Source organism: Sinocyclocheilus rhinocerous, unplaced genomic scaffold, assembly GCF_001515625.1.
Source record: "Sinocyclocheilus rhinocerous isolate Xijiao unplaced genomic scaffold, SAMN03320098_v1.1 scaffold2020, whole genome shotgun sequence".
NCBI classification, from domain to species: Eukaryota; Metazoa; Chordata; class Actinopteri; order Cypriniformes; family Cyprinidae; genus Sinocyclocheilus; species Sinocyclocheilus rhinocerous.
In genome coordinates, this window is record NW_015661988.1 from 69825 (window position 1) to 76626 (window position 6802).

Below are 6802 nucleotides of genomic sequence, written 5' to 3' on the forward strand. Positions count from 1 at the left end.
TGCTTTCGCCTAGAAACACACAGCGTCTCCCTGACATGGCTGCTTCAACACTAACTGCGGTTACTGAAGTTATGCCTTCATTCTTTGATTGAACATTTGGGCGGTGTTATGCAAATCTTCCCACACAGTGACGTAGACTTGTGGGGGCGTGTTTAAACGAGGTGTTTTAGGAGGGCGTGGACCAGTCTAAACTTTTATAAAGAATATCTCTTTGGGTTTGAGACTTTAGTCTTTGCAACTTTAGGGATCTTATCTATTCACGAACAGCTTGTAACACTCCAAAGAGAACGGAAAACTTGAAATCACATCATATGACCCCTTTAATGAAAACAATGACCATATTTCTCAATTGTGCCCCTCTCTGTGTGCACCAAACAAATGTTAATAAGGTTAATAAGGCTCTTAAAATATCAGATAAAAGTCTCTTGTATCATCCAAAAGTTTGGGGTAAAAAAGTTTTTTTTTTTTTTTTTAAGTAATATTTTTATTCAAGGATGCATTAAAATGATCAAAAGTGACAGTGAAGACATTTACAATGTTATAAAAGATTTCTACTTCAAACATTCAAAAATAAATGCTGCGCTTTTGTTTTTCACAACAATATTAAGCAGCAAAAACTATGATAATAATAACAATAATTGTGCCCCAATAATAATTGATTAAAAAAACTGAACATTAAATCAGCATATTAGAATGACTTCTGAAGGATCATGTGACATTGAAGACTGCAGTAATGTTTGCTGAAAATTCAGTTTTTTAAAATGTAATATTTCATAATATTACTGTTTTTATTGTATGTTTTAATCAAATAAATGCAGCCTTATTTTAAAAACATTAAAAAAAATTTATTCCAACTTTTGATCATTATTGCATATTTCAAAACTTTTTATGAAAATAATGATTAAGATGTCTACACTAACTGATTCAAGGTTTAAGTAATAAAAAATGTTATTACTTTTTGCTTGATGGTTACACCACATAACATTTTTAGAGTCATTAAACTAGAACTTTTCTTGAAAACTGTAAAAAAAAAATTCAAACCCATCATGAATACAAAGTGTACATTTCTTGGCACATGAGTTTTAAACTAGGTTTGTAAAAAAATCCCTCTTGTTCTTTAACGTAATGACACATTACCAAAAATTTGACTCCACACAAACAAACGGATCCGATTTCATTACTTGCAAAATGACATTGTGAACAGCCATAAAGATCGGATTTGAAAAACAAATCAGTATTGGGTTCAATGTACATAGCCCAAGGCAAAACACAAAAAGAGCACAGCCCCAACCAGAGAGGCATTTCTTCCTTCTAATATATATCTTGCGCAGGTTGTAATTCAAAATGTTGTAATTTGGAGTGCAATTCCATTTTAATGCATCACGGCACTAAGGCATTACAATGACTTCTCCAAGCAGTCTTGCTTGCTTTATACGTTTATAAAAGTTAAGCAAGAGCTTTGCTTGTGACCTGGCACGCAATAACAGAACGGTCACAGTTATACAGGGAATCTGGGGAACAGATGCGTTCGTATTTGGCAGAGCACTGGATCATGCACTTTTGACTGACTCCACTGCACCGTTCAGCACGCTGAGAAAATTCACTGACTGCTTCCTCCGCATTGTTTGGCTAAGTTTCCCAAGTTTGACCCAATAGCAGTGAGCACAGATCAGAGGGAATACCTGCACTGCAACACTAGAATATAGTTCATTTCTTTGTTTCTTCTTTGTTCAGTGCTACATTCTGCCGGATCTGCAGGCAGCACCAACTTTCTGCTGAACAGACCACGTCTAATTATGTCCTCTTTAGGGCTGTTTCTTTTTAGGTTTCAGATTTTTTTTTCTTGGTTCCATAGAATAGGTCCCATTGTCACGCAGTCAAGCAAACAATTTATCTCTCACACAGACAGAGTAATGGGACGAAAATGGAACTTTACCTCAGTGTACTTAACCGCACCATATGAAAAGGTTTATGAAGTTACCAAGAGGTACAAAGTCAAGGGGGTTAGGCCTTAATAAAAGCCACAAATGAAAGGATATGAACGCGTTATCTATGATTTCCTTGCAACGGGGCATGTATGCATTCCTCTATGTCTACATAGCATTCCCATGCAATGTAGAACACTGCAGGTGAAACCAGGGGAAACTCAACTGGTGGGTCGCGACCCACAAATGGAAGAGCAAGAAGCATAAACACAATAAGAAAAGAGTAAAAAAAATGCAAACAATAATATTTAATTTTATTTTATTTTGCTATCCTAACTATGCACCATTATATAGTTGCATTAACTATATAACGGAGCAAAGTTGGGATAGCAAAATAAAATAAAATAACACAAAAAAATACTACAATTAAAAAAATAAATAAAGAACAAGATAAAAAAAATAATAATAAATATTGGTAGTAAAAACAAAATGCAAACAATAATAAATTAATAAAATAAATTAAAATAAAATAGTTTAAAATAAAATGAAATGATATAATAAAAAATAATACATTTAAATAAAATAAAAAATAAAATAAATGAAATAATAAACAAATAAATAAATAAATATTGAATAACTGATCTCACTCTGAACTCAAACTAGAAACTAGGACTGGGCGATACAACTTATAAAAAATGTTGAATACTGAATTATTTCTATTGTTATGGATATTAACGATACACAGTATAAGCATCAATATGTACAACAACATTTTAATACAAGAAAAATGTTTATATCATGGCAAAAGAATATAATCACAATAAAGCCATTTTCTCTGTATATTCAATACAAATTATTTATAAATTCAACGCTAAAACCTATTCTTGGATAATCTATTAAAATAAATACTTTAGAAATTAACGCTACTTTATCTCATTCGATTATTTCCTTTATTTGAGTGAATAAACTAGACTGTACTAGCATTAGCATCAGCCAGCTAGTACGAAAGATCACTTGAATGAATACATTTGATTGCTCTCTTTAGGTAAACTTTCACCGACGTTAAGGTTTAACTTAACAACGTCATTGACGTCACAAGTTCCCAAGTATAGACACAAATTGTCACCGTTTATTTTCTCATCTCAAAACTCCAGTGTTGCATTAAACGTCTGTTTTGCACATTCACACTGAAGACGAGACCCGCGGCTCCATCCTGCTGCAATTAGCACAGTCGCTGTCAACTGATTCAGAAATAACTTGCAGATGTGCAACTGAAATCTCTCCTGAATCTAATTCAGTTCCTTTTACAACACACCAACAACAGCCGTTTGTTTGAGTGAGTCGAGCGGCGCGCTGATTGGACGTGGAAGAGCAGCGCTGCTTCAGAATGGGCCACTCTGAAATATGATGACACTGCTTTACAAAATTAAACCCATTTGTCAGGAAACGCGAGAGCTTTGAGAGACAATACAAATGTTTGTTCGTAACGCTCAGATGAAGGTTAAAGAAAAACAAGAAATATCAATGTCAACCACACACTGGGGTTAAAATGTTCAAATAATCATGTTTCAACAAACAAGTGTTGTCCATCAACCAAGGTTGACTATTTTAGCTGGATTTTTTTCCAATTGAATATTTTTGGCAGCAGTTCTTTGAAACGGATAAATTTAGAGATGAAAAGCGGCTTTGTGCTTTATCACGCCGTTATACTGCCAGCACGGTAAAGTCTCCAAGAAGTTGTGTCTGTAAATTCACCACATTTACAGCACCATAACTGAGAAAATTATTCTTGTATACAAATCCACCGTACAATATATTTAAAGACAATTCAGATATCCCACTGTGAGCAGTTAATGTTGCTTATTGTGCATAATCCAAAGTGTGTTTGTTTTTTTGTGATAGTTTAGAGCAGGGGTGTCAAACTCAATTCCTGGAGGGCCGGGGCCCTGCCGAGTTTTGTTGTAGTTGGATCAGGTGTGTTTAATTAGAGTTGAATCTAAACTCTGCAGGGCTCCAGCTCTCCAGGAAATGAGTTTGACACCCCTGGTTTAGAGTGATAAAAGGTTTAAGGTGAAGATCCACTTTCACTGTAAGGTGCGGCCAGTGAAATTTCGGCAAAATTTTGCAAGTAAGTCTATTATCAGTAGCGCATATATGAAGCACAGCTCACACATAAGTCACTTCGAATCGCCATGTCCAACTTGAACCAGTTGCGAAATCTGTGTGGGGAAATCTTTCATCCTCTCGCGCAAATTCCAGATTGTATGGATTCCTGTTGAAATCTGCAGAACAACGGAAAATGTGACCAGCTTTTTTAAAGGGGTCATATGATGCGATTTCAATTTTTCCTTTCTCTTTGGAGTGTTACAAGCTCTTGGTGCATAAAGAAGATCTGTAAAGTTGCAAAGACTAAAGTCTCAAATCCAAAGAGATATTCTTTATAAAAGTTAAGAGTCAGCCACGCCTACCTAAAACGGCTCGTTCTAACACACCCCACATGTGGAAAATAATGTGTTTTTTGAACCTTAAACCACATAAACACATTTCATTACACCAAATACACAAAATAATGTTCTTTTTAGCAGCATCATATGAATTACATAATATAATATAATAATATAATTACATAATTATAATCATATAAAATTATTTTTAAAAAAAGCAGCTTGAACATTCTGCTAAATATCTCCTTTTACATTACTGGTCAAAAGTTTGTAATAATTAAAAGATTTTGAAACACTTATGCTAATCAAGGCTGCATTTATTTGATCAAAAATACAATAAAAGCTTGTGAAATATTATTACAATTATTTTTTTAAATGTTATTCCTGTGTTGGCTAAGCTTACTCCAGTATTCCATGTCACATGGTCCTTCAGAAATCATTCTAATATGCTGATTTAGTGCTAAAAAAAAAAAAACTTTAGTAAGATTAAAAAAAATAAAAGTAACATACTTTTTCAATTGTAATATTATTTCACAACATTACTGTTTTTACTGTATTTTTGATCAAATAAACACAGCCTTGGTGACCATGAGACTTTTTCAAAAACCTTTTAAAAATCATAAATATTCTAAACATTCTGAGTGCTAGTATATGTTCCAAGCATATAATAACAGAACTTCATATATATCAGCATATTAGAATGATTTCTGAAGGATCATGTGACACTTTAGACTGGAGTAATGGCTGATGGAAATTCAGCTTTGCATCACAGAAATAAATTATATTTTAAAGTATAATAAAATAGAAACCATTATTTTATATTGTAATAACATTTTGCAAGATTATTGTTTTTTTTTCTGTATTTTTGATCAAATAAATGCAGCCTTGATGAGCAGAAGAATATATATATATATATATATATATATAGGTGAAGTATCTCTTTAAGACCTAGTCACTGCCTAGTCAATGATGAAAATATGTAGTTTTGCACATCCCTAACGTGAACCGCCACGGGAAAGTAAACAACATGTTACGGAATGTTACCTACAAGAGGAGTGCTGATTTAATTTGAACTATAAATATGTCTTAGGGATTCAAACACAAACATGGACTGATGCCAGGCAGCAGAGATGTGTCTGGATCGCTTCCACACGCTTCCTGCGCGACTCTGAATCTTCAGGTTTGTAATTCAAATAACAGCTGAAAGAAGCAACTAAGAAGACATTATAGCGCCCTTCCCTGGATCCTTTCAAGCTCCTGGCACTCAAAAAAAAAAAAAGGAAATTTGCAAGAATATTTGCACAGTACTGGAGGTTTCGTATGGATATGCAAACTGTTAGACAAAGTGTACAGTGCTTGCTGGAATCTGATATGCAATCTATTTATAAAGCACCAACCCCATTTAGTTCTGCTCTTATGTCACATAACTGCTATTCAAGAGTATTGCCAGTGCACACAGCGTTAAAACCCTTCTGTCTCTCTCTCTCTCTCTCTCTCGCTCTCACACACATACTAAAACAATGATATTACGAGCTAAGGGACTCTAGAACAACTGGGTCCAATTAAAGACTGAAAAACTGTGAGAGCAGTGCTGAGCTCTTGCCAAAGCAATTCCTCCCTCAAAAATGACACATATTTTCTGTGAAATACAATCACAAATGAAATATTGGCTATGGTAGGGAGTATTCTGTATCTTTATTTCTGGGAAGAAAAAAAAAAACCTTTTCTGCTCTAGGACAGATTAAATGAGATGAAAGACAAGAGGAAATATAATTAGAAACAAACAGATCTGCGTGTAGCCGAGCCGAACGCCAGTGCTACAGAGTACAGTAAGACTGTACACCCAAGAATTTGTTGGCCCAGCAGGGCAAAAAAAGTCGATTCAAAAAAGCAAAAACTGTATGTCTTCACAGGAGTATTATGTTGCCCTCTCTAGGCACAAACTCTAAGTGTTAAATTTTATCGGCTGGCTGCCAGAAAGAGATCACTGCAGGCCTGTTGCTGTTTCAGCCGCTGCTATCCTTCTAATGAATGACTAACCTCAGCCAGAGGGGAAATTACATCACCTGGGTGTAGAAATAAAAAGGCAACTGCAGAGTGGCCCTGTTTTATCACACAAGAGTACTCGCATACCTTCCTGTTTGCATACACACGCTCGCTAAACATTAGCACATTGCCAGTCGCGTTATGTAAAAGTCTTTGCTGCTGAGCATTCAAATAAGACTGAATGTTGATCTAAAGTTCAAACAGTTTATATTCAAGAGGAACTTGTCAGATCAGTGGCTCTCCAATGTTTTTTAAATTTATTTATGAATAAAATAATAGATGAATTAATAATAATAAAATAATAATATGCATAAAAATGTATTATTTGTATATATTTTTTTATATAATTTTTATTATAATATTATATTGTAATATATATATTTATAT

At 34.2% G+C, this 6802-nt stretch overlaps 1 protein-coding gene across 1 annotated transcript in view; it reads right to left on the minus strand.

Moving 5' to 3' along the window:
• The window catches only part of LOC107727057 (AT-rich interactive domain-containing protein 5B-like), a 38945-nt gene that overhangs the window by 26186 nt on the left and 5957 nt on the right, over nt 1–6802 (minus strand). The gene's annotated exons all lie outside the window — the stretch shown is intronic.